We start from the raw sequence: 14,524 nt of genomic DNA on the forward strand, positions 1-14,524 counted from the left end.
AGCCCCACAACCAATAACAACAAAATAATAATAATATAATGCCAATATGCAGAAAAAGGACATGTAAAACACATTTTATTATCTAATCATTAAATTGCAATGTCTCTGAGCAGGAACTTCACACACATACACACACACACACACAAACAAACACACACACACACACACAGAATGATGTGAAAAATATCAGAGCCTTAGCCTTTGCATTATGAGCTAGTGCACCTGCCATAGCATTTTGTATTGAAATACAAAATGATCTTCACCTTAGGTAGATTATGGAAATTAATACAATCGAAACCCACTTTTGTCTACTTATGTAAAGAATAAAATATTTGCACTGAAAAATATTAGAAAAAACAACAGCATTATGCAACTTGTAAAAGAAGTTCTGTCTCTAGAGTAGAAAAAAATACTCATCAAGAAGAGTTGTGTGTCCATTAAAAGCATTTAGTGGTCTTCAGTGTAGTCAAACAATGACGTTGGAAAATGACTACTATCCAGATAATATGTGTTTATAACTGTTCCCCAAAGTAGAAAGATGAAAGAATTTTATGAAGAGGTATTTTGTTGTGTTCAAACTGAATCAAGAACACACATGAATTGGGAATATAAATCACTTACATATTCATATTTTTTATAATTTTCATGGCATCTTTTTGTGTTAAGCTTCTGGTTTTATGCCTCTACTTTTCAGTTTTCTGTAAGAGATTCACATTTTTATTTTGCATTTACAATGTAACTTCTGGTTCATCCTGCTTGTTCTGTTGTTTTTGTGGGCAGTATTTTAATAACCTGATTGGTTAGTCTACCTTTGTGAAAGCTGAACTGAACCTGTCATTTTTCTAGATTTATTTCTTCAATATCTTCAAAACAACATAGGAAATAGAAGATTGACCAAAAAGAAAAAAAAGAAAAAGCATCTGTTGGGTGAGAATGTACTTTGTCCACTAGTCTCTAATTTATGTCATTAACTTCTATGGAAAGTGAACTATATTTAATCAGGAAAATGCAATTGCTATAAAGGAAAAGTTAAGAGGGGTAAATATTTAACATCAAATCACCCTTCAGCTTTTACAGTGCATTTTAAGGTATAACAGGGATTTTTTTTTCTATTGGAAATATCTTTTAGAGGATGAACATTGAAATGTATTTGACTTTAGCAACCCTTCAAGTGAAGCCTCCATGACTGGAAATTAAAACCCCCAACAACAAATCAAAGAAACAACAGCCCAATTAATAAGTGGGCTAAAGACTTAAAGAGAGACTTGTCTGAAGAGGAAATAAGAATGACCAATTGACACATGAAGAAAAGCTCAATTTCTCTCGCCATAAAAGAAATGCAAATCAAGACAACATTGAGATTCCACCTCACCCAGTTGGAATGGCTCTAATCAAGAACTCTAATATCAACAGATGCCTTCCTCTTCTTGTAAATCCAAATGAACACACAGCCCTGTCTGTCTGCATCCATTTTCTAAAGCAGAGCTGCACTGACATAAGAATGAGAAAAGACAAAAATGTGAAACGTGCCAGGGTTATTCTGGCAGGTTTTGAAAGGTAGAATTTGAATGAGGAAGACATGTTTTCTTAAAAGGAAAATAAGAGTTTTTCCAAACTGAACTGATTCTCCCAGTCTCTTCTGTATAAAACACCCGAAAAGGAGGCGATCTGACTTGAAAGCTAAAAATATTCCCTCAGGAGCCTCATTTGTGGGTCTGATATCATCATTTACCAACCCTTCACCTAATAGAGTTTATGATTTAGAGGTTCACAGAGAACATGGAATAATATTAGAAATATGTTAATAAGTATTCTCTAAACCATTCCAAACAGTTTTACGTTTGCTCAGCTCATCAACCTAAAATCTATAAGGACATATTTTTCCTGTAGTTTCTGTATGGTGAAAAAAATTAATTTCCTACCAAATTGGTTTTAAGAACATTCTTCTCTACAGTGTCCTTTTGTTTTGTTTGTTGGTGCTTCCTAGGGCTTGAACTCACTGTCCCTGTGCTTTTGTCTCATGGCTACCGCTCTCTGACTCCACTCGGATGCTCTGTCAGTCTTTTTGGTTGTTAAATGGAGTGTCAAGCACTTCCTGCTCAGTATGGTTTGGACTTTGATCCTCAGAGCTCAGCCTCCTGAGCAGCTAAGGTTACTGGCATGAGCCACCTGCACCCAGCTAATATCCTTACCTTTGAATTAAAATTAAAAACAAACTTGCTTGCCATCAGTGGCCTTATGGGATTTCAGGGTAGGATAATTCTCATTGGAATTCTGATTGGGCCGTCTCAAAAAATTCAACTCTCCAAGATCTAAAATTTCTTAGATATTTCCACACGTGACTAGGAGACTAAAAATGATTTTAATATTCAGGCTGTTTTTCAGGTAGAAATGTTCGTGTTTGTAAGATGATAGGACATTTTCATTATCTATTCATCAGCTAATAAACTCCTAATAAAATCTACTCAAAATGTTTTAAAATGGGGAGAAGAGATAGAAAAGGAAAACAGATGGGGGGAAAATAATCAAAGTATACTATATGCTTATGTGGAAATATCACAACAAAACTCCTTGGATAAAATGAACATACATTAATAAGATCATCTTCTGCATTCTAGTTCAGATATGATTTTCCCATTCTACACATTATTAGAATCAAAAAGAAAAATTCACATTTATTAGCCAAAGTGGGAAAATCCTACAATTTTCTGGTAAAAACACGTCCCCTAGGTGGAGTTACAACATCTGCAGGCCTTCATCAGTAGAACTAATCACTCGCATGCTCGGGACCAATGAGAGTTCTCTGCCACCTTCTCTTCTTCACGTCTCAACTTCACTATCTGAGACTTTCCTCAGTTTCTACTTTGTGCTAACTGCCCATCAAGCTCCTGACATGATTCAATCACATCTCACAGAGTAGAGGTCTTCTCCAATCTTCCTCATGGCACATGGTACAAGCCATCTCAGACAACGATCCAACAGCAGCCTCCCACAGACTGGGGAATCTCCAGCTGACAATGTGGACCTGGCATATGGAAGAGTTGTGCAACAGGTGTGAAATGGTTCCAGCCTAATTCAATGACAGTTCTTCCATCAAATCTGAGACCAGGTGCTGACTCAGAGAGCTTCAGTGGTTTTGCCCATTGGGCTGTAACTAACCTGACCCCTGTTTACCAGTTCTTGATGTTCTCCCTTGCTTTCTACCACCCAAATATACTAAATTTATTTCAGTTCTTTTATTGCATGGAACTGTCTCTCTTCTACATTTCCACGTAAGTGCTTAATGCAGTTGAGTAAAAAAAAAAAAAAGCCTTCTAACATTCCAGTAATGTGTAGTGATTTTAGGTCACATACTGGGATGTATTTGCCTGAAAGCCTTTCCTGATGTTCAACAATAGGCAAGACATCATTTTTTTGTTCCTACCACAACTCTCAATTCATTATTAAGAAAATTGGCTTTTGAATCAAAGGCTTCAATGCAAGACCCCAAACTATTAAGTGACTAGAAGACAGCATACAGGGAATACTTCAGGACACAAGTCTGAGAGAAAAAAAAAAAAGACTTCAAAGCACTAAAAGCAAAGAGGATTACTTCAGACTAAAAAAGCTTCTGGTCCTTAAGTATAATTCATAATAATAATGAATAGTAATAGTGAACAGAGTAAAAGAACCTATTGCAAGACATGAGAAAATAATTACAAACTGATCATCTGATAAAGAATTAACCTTCAGAATATGTATAAACTTAAACAATTCACAAGTGAAAAATAAACATAGGAAAACCCCCACTGCAACATGGGTAAATAGATAACTAGAATAGATACTTCTTAAGGTATACAAATGACCATGAAATATTTGGAAAATATACTTTACATTGCTAACCATGAGGAAAACGAAAATCAAACACAGGGAGACAACACCTCACTCAATAAGAATGACTATTAACAAAAAGAGAAAAAAAAAAGATGGCCAAGCACTGGTAGCTCATCCCTGGGACCCTAACTGCTCAGGAGGCTGAGATGTGAGGATCATGATGTGAAGCCAGGCAAGAAAGCCTAGGAGATTCATTTTCAATTAACCACCAAAAAGCCAGAAATGGATCTGTGGCTCAAGTGGTAAAGCACTAAACTTGAGCAAAGAAACTCAAGAGACAGCACTCAGGCCCTGAGTTAAAGGCCCAGAAAGAGAGAGGCAGGCTCAAGCACTGGAGGAACTGGGGACAGAATGGTGACTGGAAATCTAAGTTTGACAGCTATTATAGAAAAGCCTGTAGCTGGTTCTCTGAACAAGTAAAATTACAGTTTGCATGTAACTCAATAACCTCACTGCTAGGGATAATTATATATTCAAAAGAAGTGAAATCAGTATGTTAGAGACATTTGCACTTTCTTGTTTAGTGCTAAGCACTAGTCACTATGACCAAGATGTGGAATTAACTTAGGAATCCATCGATGGGGGCATGGAATAAAAGTTTTGTATATTAAAAATGGAATCTTACTTACCTGTTAAAAGCATGGAATTCAATCTAGGTTTAGAGAAATAAATAAAGCAGAGAAAGATGAATACTATATGATATCACTCATATGGGGAAATTCGCCAAGTTGATTGGATAGAGTTACCAGATTCTGGAAGGATTGTTAGAAGGGGTACAAAACCACATTTAGAGGGGACAATACATTGTATTCTTCTGCACTGCAGAAGAGTGACTGTAGTAACAACAGTTTATCACATCTACCAAAAGAGTTGGATGTTTAGAAGTGGTAAAAGTTTTAGGTAACAGAGGCTAATTACCTTGAATAGATCATTACTCATTGTCTCAAACATGTGCAAATATTGTGTAGTAATTAAACAAAGCAAATGACTTTATCTGTCATTTAATTTCTGTCCATGTTCTCTCATGAAGCATGGATCATGGATAGATAGCATCAATCAGCCTTTAATATTAATTTTTGTTACCAATGTCCTACAAATCAAGATACATAGTCAAGAAATAGCTGTTTAGATAAAATACATAGTCAAGATGCACATACACATTTGGAGAGATATGTGTGTATACATTTGAGGATGTACTCATGTATCTGTATTTACATATCCCCAAATGTATCGTTCCTACACACACATGTAAACTTTTATTGGTCTAAATCCTTGCTCAACTAGATACAACCCCATATAAATTTGCTTAAAATGCAAAAAAATACATCAGCTGATAAGTCAGCTGGGATAATCAACTAAACATCTTGTCTGTTAAATGGCTTAGTCCACTAAATGCCATAGTCAATGGGAAATATGTATATTTCCAAATGGAATGGCATAAACACCAACAATAATTAATGATTGATTAACTGCAGTACACTATTGTTGAGAGAGGAAAGGATTTTTTCACCTTTGGTTAGGCTAAACATCTACTTTGTAGCCGAAATACCTTGGCCAGCCTCTCTCCATCTGATGCCAGCCTTATTGAAGAATTAAGATGATATGGGTTTTTTCTCCCTCTAGCTAGCTATAATATGCTGTTTCTCCATCCCATTTCCACCATTCTCGACTCAATTTTAAACATAAGGTACATAAAACTGAGACAGAATTCTACATTATATATCATAGCAAATAGAAAATAAATTGTGATAGCTGCTGAGCTATTGGAGTTCTATTCCGAACCAACGAATTGGATTGCATCAATCTGAAAAGCTTCTGCACAGCAAAAGAGCCTTGAGAATGCAGGGAAAATCTTTTCCAGCTATGCATGTGAGAGAGATTAACAATCAGGATATACGGGGCCCTCGTGAAACTAAACTCCCGAAGAATCAGCCACTCAATTACTCAATGGGTAAATGACCTGAACAGACATACAAACGGCCAATATACACACGAAGACATGTTCAACATTCCTTTCCATAAAGGAAACTAAATCAAAATGACTTTGACAGTTCATCTCATGCTAGTCAGAACGGTCATCATCAAACACAGGAGCAACAACAGATGCTGGCCAGGATGTGGGGGTACAAAGGACCCTGGTCCTCTGGAAGGGAATGTTGACACATTTATATCATAATAGTACACGTGTATGTACACGTTGGAAGTATGCAGTACGAAAACAAGCTGTGTCTGCAAATGAAGACAAGAGGAAAGCCACTGAAATGTGTAGAATAACAGAGGTGCTGAGGGAGGGAGACACAGGAAAGGGTCCATTTAATGAGAGTATGATAAGTGCAGGTTGAAATACTGTGGCAAAAAATATGCTTCCAGCCATTAACATGAACTTTAAAAGATGAATGTTAGGAAGCCGAGACATGTCTTGTCTAGGGTCTGGAGACTAGTGGGAGAAACAAAGAGGGACCGAAAGAGTGAAGGAGGTAAAAACACTCAAATTACTTTGTGTCCATGCATGGAAATGGATGGAGAGGCTGGTTGAGATTCCTGTGGGCAGAGGCGTGGGGAATGAGGAGAATGGAGAGAGGCTGAGTCAGGCCAAGCTACACTGCATGCAGATATCCAACCCATACAAGAAATGGATGCTGACAAAATGCCAATGGTTTAAATTAAGTCCATCTTATGTAGGGGCCTATAACACATGCATAGTTATGCCGGTGTACATACATGCCATGTTTGGGGAAATTTAAGTATTACCCAGATTGTCGAATGAGTTTTTCCACTTCATTAATACGTTTTTATGCAATTTTCTTTTTAAAAATATTGTTACTATCTTTCAGAAGTTGTACTAGGGAGTTGCCATTCAACAAAGGAGCCTATGAACACAGTGCATCTTGACCTTTCAATATTCTCATCCGTCCCTCCCAACTCCAGCACTTCCCCCATTTTTCTTAATTTTGTAGGATATACATCGACTTTTGTGTGAGTGAGTGTGTATGTGTGTGTGTGTGCGCACACACACACACACACACACATGTACCCATAATGGGATTTGAACTCCGGGCCTGGGCACTGTCCCTGAGCTTTCTTGTTCAGGGCTAGCACTCTACCACTTGAATCACAGCTTCATTTCTGGCTTTTTTGCTGGTTAATTGGAGAGAAGTGTCTCACAGCCTTTCCTACCCGAGTTGGCTTCAAACCACCATCCTCAGATCTCAGCCTCCCAAATAGCTAGGATTACAGATTGGCCCTGCCACTTTTACAGCGTTTCAAGATGTACTTATTCCCCTGCATTAGTGTAAAGATGTGCTTATTGCCATGCATTAGTGTACAAATGTGTGTGTGGGGGGGGGTATTCATTGTGACGCATCCACATACACAGTGTGCCCAAGTTTACTCATCCCCTCTATCACTTTCTCCAATTGCAAACAATTGGCACCGTTTCATTCTATTTTACAACCATGTGATAGGCGCCCATTTTTAGCCGGACTCCATTTTATCATAGATGGGGAGGTGCAGCAAGTACCTGAAACAGAAACCACTTACAGCCATTGGTTCCACTTCTCTTCCTTTATCCTTCCAGGAGCTAAATACAATAGGAGGAGAAACGAGCCCCTGTGCGTCCAACATGGCGCTTATTGCCCCTTCTTGCTTGGTCATTTATCTGGCAAGTGGAACCTCTCTGCGTGCCCCCTTCCCAATTATATTCCATCGGAAAAGGCTGTTCTAAATCCTGCCCCCAACCTTCCCCCGTCCTTACCATCCCCCCCAAAAAAACACAGCTAGCTGATAACAGAAAGAAGAACAAAACAAGATTGATGGCATCCAGCTCCCTCCACAACAAGGTATGGGCTTCCTGAGCCTTCCGCTTGACAAGTGAAGCCCTGGGCGGGCGCCCGAGCCTCCGCTTCTCACCAGAAGACACAGAGAGCGCAGCAGCGTGCTGGGGGAGCGAGAGGCGAAAGATCCTCCCAGGCTCTCCATATCGCGCATGGTGCGCTGCCCCCAGCGCTGCTGTGCTGACTGGCTCACCTTGGAAAACACAAAACTTCCTCTGGAATGTTCAAAGGAAACCTGGCAGATAAAATGAAAACCACCCACGGGGCTTCAGGGCCTAAGTTCATCTCGTGTAGAAACTAGTATCCACTTAGTCCCAATTAGGAACTCCCATATCCTCGTTTTCAATGTCAAACTCTGAGGTGGGCATGGACCCTCACACTGGCCGTGTGGTTACCGGGGAGGCTGGGAACAAGAGGACCGAGGCAGGAGGCCAGCCCTGCATGAAGTTGCAGAGATGACATTTGTACAGAAAAGCTGAGGGTCGCGGTGTCTCCCGTCACTCCAGGCGCCCCAGGAAGCAGCCACAGGAGGATATTGGCCCAAAAGACTGGGGCGAAAATCAAGATTCTATTTCACATGATAAGGAAGGCAAAACAGACAGTAAGCATGGCTCGAGTGGTGGAGTTCTAGTATCATCAAAGGAGTAAACGTGATTTCTCCTCACCATTATGTACGACATGTTATGTGTATGTGTATAATGCCCCGGATGTATGTAATAGTGCGAAAGCCAAAGTAGGATTTTATACAAAATCGTAGATTGCTTTCCATTTTTCCACACATTCATATTGCCAAAGAATTTTCTCCCACTTTTCCCTGGTTTCTTCACGTCGCTTTGCTTCCTTATTTTTGTACCTACCTAGGCATTACTACTGTTTGGGACACATTTTTGCATCCTATTTTAGGACACATTTTTGCACCCTATTTTTCTTACACAGGCAAACTAGGTGGGATATCACATATTAAAGCAAATGCATGCAAGGAGATTTCTAAAATCAGCAATTAAGATGCTGCCAAGAAGTGTCTATTGAAAGGCACCTGATAGCTGGGCGCTGGTGGCTCACGCCTGTAATCCTAGCTACTCAGGAGGCTGAGATCTGAGGGTCATGGTTCAAAGCCAGCCCAGGCAGGAGAGACCGTGAGACTCCTATCTCCAATAAACCACCAGAAAACGGGAAGTGGCGCGGTAGCTCAAGTGGTAGAGCGCTCGCTTTGAGCTGAAGAGCTGAGGGACAGCGCCCAGGCCCAGAGTTCAGAGCCCCACGACCGACAAAAAAAAAGAAAGGCACCTGATACAGTTTCTTTTTTGCTCCAGTTTTTCCCCTGCATTTTCTCCCATTCACAAGTCTAGCTATTCCCTGATCTTGAGTCTTAGAAAAATTGACAGGTTCTGAAACAGTGGATGCTTTTTTAAGGTTTTCAAGAGACTATAAGCTCTGTAGCTTATTGAAAACGAGCACAATGTGAACAATGAGGGAAATTCAGCCTTCCAAGAAATTACATGTGTACTCAAACCTTACATGTGCCTCACTGTGTATATTTATGTATTAGGTATTTACTTCATGTGTATATTCTCTTCCCATGAACTTTTTGGTCAAGTTAGTAAGGGCCTAAAATAAAACTATTCCTATAGTTTTTATAAGAAACGAAGCTCAGAAAAAGCTGACCTGTGCTGAAAATGGAATCGTGTTAACCAGAAACAATTACATGGAGGAATTCTTCACACTTAGCATTCACAAATGGTCTCCTAACAAAGAATTGGGAGCCAAATGAACAGGCTCATTTTGATTTTTTTCTAAAATTATGTGTCTACACGGTGAGTACTGAATGATTTGTTCAGGTCCTCATTCTTCATAATGGCTTCATTGTTTTTTGTGTATAAAGTCGCCATGGACTTACAGATTGTCATCCAGCTACTGAATGGTATTGATATGTTACATACAGTCCCTTGAGGAGACACTTGAGACTTCCTGTTGATCATCCTAGACAATTCCAACTTCAGTTGCTTTTTTTTCCTGGCAGTTTCTACCATTTGAATATGTCTTGCCAGTTTCCAACTTGTAAACTAGGTGAGGGACATTTATCACAGTCTTTCTGCAATTTCCTTCAGTCCTTTTAAGTTTGTTCCATGAACCACATCACAGAAGCAATAGCTCAATGAATACTGTTTAAGAAAGGGGAAGCTGGCTGTGGGTATTTCTTGTGATTTCCAAACATGACTTAATGATTGTATAGAATCATTGTGTGTGTGTGTGTGTGTAATAACTACCACAAATTATAAGTCAACAACCCATTTTTTCATATTAACAATGATCTGATTCCTTTCCCCCTCCACTAATACGTCTCTTTTCTCCTAAACTTTTATTCATTTTAGTTTACATTGTTAGAGGTGAAAACTGAAGCTCTTTCTTACAGATACCAAGCAGCCCATTTTGCATTGCATGTCCTTTGGGAATACGTTTCCTTTTATTTTCACCATTAGGAAATCTGGCACAAGGAGGAAACTGAGTCTGCTGACCCTCACACATACATCTTGCGGACTTGAAACACCTTGCAGGTGTCTCTTCCTGTCTAATGAAAGACGAGCCTTGCATCTGTAGTTGATACGGCTCCTGCCAGCAGTCATAATGGCCCAAAAGCACTGGAGCCCATGGTTTAGAGAGCTAGGGCCCCCCGGGGAAAGTGGATTCTTTACATGGTAGAGTGCCATGAACTCCAGGCCTTCCTACTCAGATGTGTCTTTGGATTCCAGTGAAATAAATGAACCTGTGTTCTCCTTCAATAAAATGCCTGTCATGAAAAACATAATAAACACAAAGGTGGACCTTTGACCACACCAACTTCTGAATAAGAGCCTGGATTGCAGAATATAGCACTTTGGATATCATCTCTCCACTTGTGTGAGTTTTTTCCTTCCACATCTATGACCTTCCAGTATATTCTCCAAGGCCATTAGAAGTTCAGATGAAAGCCACACAAACAGGATATCAGGTTTTATCTTTACTTATTAGAGGAGGGCATTTAAAAGATGAGATTGTATGTATGAATTTATTAGTGAATTTCTGTATGAATTTATTAGATGTATAAATTTATTTAGTGTGGTCTTGGCTTGTTCTGTCAGAGATTCTTGCAGCTAATTGGCTCATTGATTATCTGTCTTCAGTAGAGTTTCACCAGGAAGGAGGGAAAATACTTTCCCATTTCTAGCAATGTAATACTCCACCAATATTAACAAATACGAAAACAGTTCTATTCGCAGTCATTCTTAGGTTGGCGCTTACTATATCTTCATATTACCTTACATTCTTTATTCTACCATATACAATTGAAAACCATCACTTTTGAGGTTAAAAAAAAACAGACCACCCTTGGTGAACCTGGATTGCTAAAAGGGTGGTCCTGACCATAACTTCATTTGAAAATGTGTATTTTTAAAGATACATTGTAAAGGGCGAAATAAATACACCACCTACATAATTAAAAAGAAAAGAACCTCCTTTTTAGTGACATACGTTAAATTCCCCAGGCAGTGAAGCCCTGAACGCCAGTCACGCCTGTCACAGTAATCACACCTGGTCCCACCACACATGTCTCCTACCGGCCCCTCACAGCGACCTCCAGAGACCCGCAGCAAAACTCAGCATGCTGTGGTTTTTGCTCCTTATTCCCACTCCTATAATATGGAACAATGTCCCATACAACAAAACTGAACAATTAGACGGATGCCAAATGCAAATGCAACCCAATTTTCATGGGCAGGTGCCATAAACCTTACCATTTTACTACTGTAACTAGAGTTTAGCAAAAGAGTAATTCCCAGTTTCCTGGGCCTGTCCACACACTCTGCTATCATCAGTCTTTTTTATTTTAGCTGTGCTGGTGGGGAAGTGTGGAGTGGTCTTTCACACTCGTTTTAATTTTTCATTCTTGCCACTTATTTAATGGAGCATCTACTCAAGCTACATAGTAGAAATAAACACAAATAAACTCATAAAAATAGAGATGGATAGATTTCCTAGCAAAAATAAATAAGGGATTTTTCGGTCGTATATTTTTTTCATTCATTATGTCAAAGCAGCAAGAGCTGTTCCATTTGCAGGAGGGCGAGTGTGAAAATGGAGCGTGCATCATCCTCATGCATAATTCTTAGAGTCTAAAAATCGCAGTAAGTATATTATAGGTCCGAATCAGAAAATTATATAAGCAAATAATGGTTTAACTTTTCCAGGTACTCTAGTAAAGGTGACTTATTAAAGGATTACTAAGTGTCTTCCATATAGTCTAGGAATCCTGGTGCAAGGAAGTAATTAAGGCCTTCCTTGTGGTTGTCTTTGAGGTGGTGTTGATAGAGAATCACAAACATCTCAATTACGAAAGTGTAAGGCATACTAAGTCAAAATTCTGCCTTTCCACTTGATGAATGAGCTCTGTAGTTCATGTCATTCATATTTAGATCTCGTTTGTGGGAGAAAACTGAGAAAAATGAGTATCTCACGGTCTTGTTCTAACGTGTTCTGCCTAAAGTGTCCTGGGTTCATGGGAGAAGCTGGAACTATTTGGCTGAAAAATGCAAAACAGGCCGGCAGGAGTCTAGAAACATGATTTCAGGTGAAGAAGGGCAGAAAGAGTGATAGATGGTTCAAAGGAGACTGCCATTGCGGGAAAACCATGAGCGGTCATGATGCATAGCCGTCAAACACAACTGACACTAGTGAGCTGAGAGAACCGGTCCACCTCGCATGCAGGATGACGCACACGAGGAAAGGACTTCACAGCGGGCTTGGCTGAAATCGCGTGTAATAACTCTGCAACTAGAACTGGCTTGCTGCATTTACCCAGAAGAGAAAGCACCTGCTCCCTCTGTGTGGACAAAAACGCACGCACTGTGCAGAAGCATACATGTAGTTATTTTTCCTGGGATGGGGTGGGGGAAACATGATCAAATCTGACTTCAATGGGAAGGTGTTAAGTGGTAGCCAACTCCTAGTTAGGTTGATTTAGAGAAACACAAAACAATGGCTGCTTGGGCTAAGAGGGCTTGAAGAATTGCATTTATGTGTGTGGAGGGAAAGAAAAATGATTATAAAATGGCCATGAGATCATCTTAGAGTTGAACCTCTAGTTGAAGAGCACACTTCACACAATTTCTCGGAGAGGATGGGTTCTGGTAAGGACTATAAATAAAGCCATGGCCTCTGGCCTACAGAGGCTCAGGGGGTAAATGCATATGCAGGCACTGGGCTTGTTACCAACACAGGGAACATCAAGTGGGCAGCTCTCCAAAGGAGAGGTGGTGTTCACAAGAAACGTATGTGAACATGGAATGAGATCACAGAAGCCTTAGAAGTCATTAAGAGAAGTGAGGGCACTGAAGGGAGAAAACCCAAACAATAAGGGAAACAGATGTTGCAAGGTGGTCCAGGGTGTGTTTTTGTATTTTCAGTGGCTGAGTAAGAGCAGATGAACCACTGGAGGAGACAGGACAAGCGAATGGTTTAGGTTTTAAAACCATACCTATTAAGGCTTGATTTCTTATAAATAACCCCACCCATCCATCCATTCCTTGTATTTAGGAATTATGAACATTTCATGAAAACATTTGTGATGTTTGTCATTTGTATCTGAATTCTGTCCCTTTATGTTAGCGTAAACCATCACATAAAGATGCATGTTCCTTATGTTGCAAGGAAAGAGTAGAATGATCACCTGCATGAGTTTTCCATTGCTGCCCTTGCTATGGTATTTGTACAGCCAGCTTTCAGTCTCTACACTGAACTATCTGAGGTAACCATCTGATAAAGAGATAAAAAGCTCTGATAAAGACAAAAGGTTCATCTTACTTCGTTCACAGATTTTAAGGTTCTGAGGCTGACAGAAGTGTTGGCATAGAAAACACCTTGTCATATGAGCCAGGGACATGAGTCACTGTCTCCCCTGCCCCCAAGCCTCACCCCCAGTGACAGAAGGGCGCTCTGGAATCCCATCTCTCAGAGAGCCCACCACTCTCCAACAGTACGACTCCTGCGACAAAGCCTCAAACACATGGCTCTTTAGAGGCTGGGTGACTGCCAAATTATAGAGTCTCAATGCCATTGCCAAATCTAATGTTAATGAGGTGAATAGCCAAAATGTCTTTACCTGGTTGATTCACAAATCGCTACCAACAGAATTCCAGCAAAGTGCATGGGCAGTGCAAACTTTAAGTCCCTTACAATCTCCTGATGGGTTCCGGGTGTCCTTCCTACTTTCTCATTTCACATGGGTTCTTCCTGAATCATTAGTGCACAGTATTCTTAAACATACATCTTATCATTTCCCAACAGAGCCCTTTCCTACAGATTCTGTGGCTGTGTTTTGAAGTCCCTATCCAAAATTCATTGGAAGAGTTTTATGAGGAAGGGCTTTCCTGATGTCTTTAAGTCCCCATAGTTCTCTCTTCATAAATGGATCAAGGATGTTATCATGGGAGAGTCCACGTTTCCTATCCGATTGGACTCCAGACAAACAAGGAAGGACAAACTAGGCTCTCTCACCTTCTGATGTGGGATGAGGCAACACAGAGATCTGTCACTCTATATCCTTCACTGAACCTGGACCTTCAAGTTTCTAGAAATGTGAAAACTACACGTACTTACTGTATCTCCAAGATATATTACTCAGTCTCAAGTACCGTGTAGCAACAGAAGACACGGGAAGATATTCTTTTTTCTACTTAACAATTAAATTTGTAATTAAGTTATAGAGTTGCTTCCACAAGGCAAATTTTCACAATATGTTTGATTGTTCCTTGCTACCCTGTTGTTACATGCTGAGAGAAACA

At 39.9% G+C, this 14,524-nt stretch overlaps 1 long non-coding RNA gene across 2 annotated transcripts in view; it reads right to left on the reverse strand.

Moving 5' to 3' along the window:
• Nucleotides 1-14,524, reverse strand: part of LOC138841036 (uncharacterized) — a 611,708-nt gene that overhangs the window by 136,904 nt on the left and 460,280 nt on the right. The window lies entirely within an intron of this gene.

This window comes from Dipodomys merriami, unplaced genomic scaffold (assembly GCF_024711535.1).
Source record: "Dipodomys merriami isolate MVZ:Mamm:240054 unplaced genomic scaffold, mDipMer1.0.p SCAF_31, whole genome shotgun sequence".
NCBI classification, from domain to species: Eukaryota; Metazoa; Chordata; class Mammalia; order Rodentia; family Heteromyidae; genus Dipodomys; species Dipodomys merriami.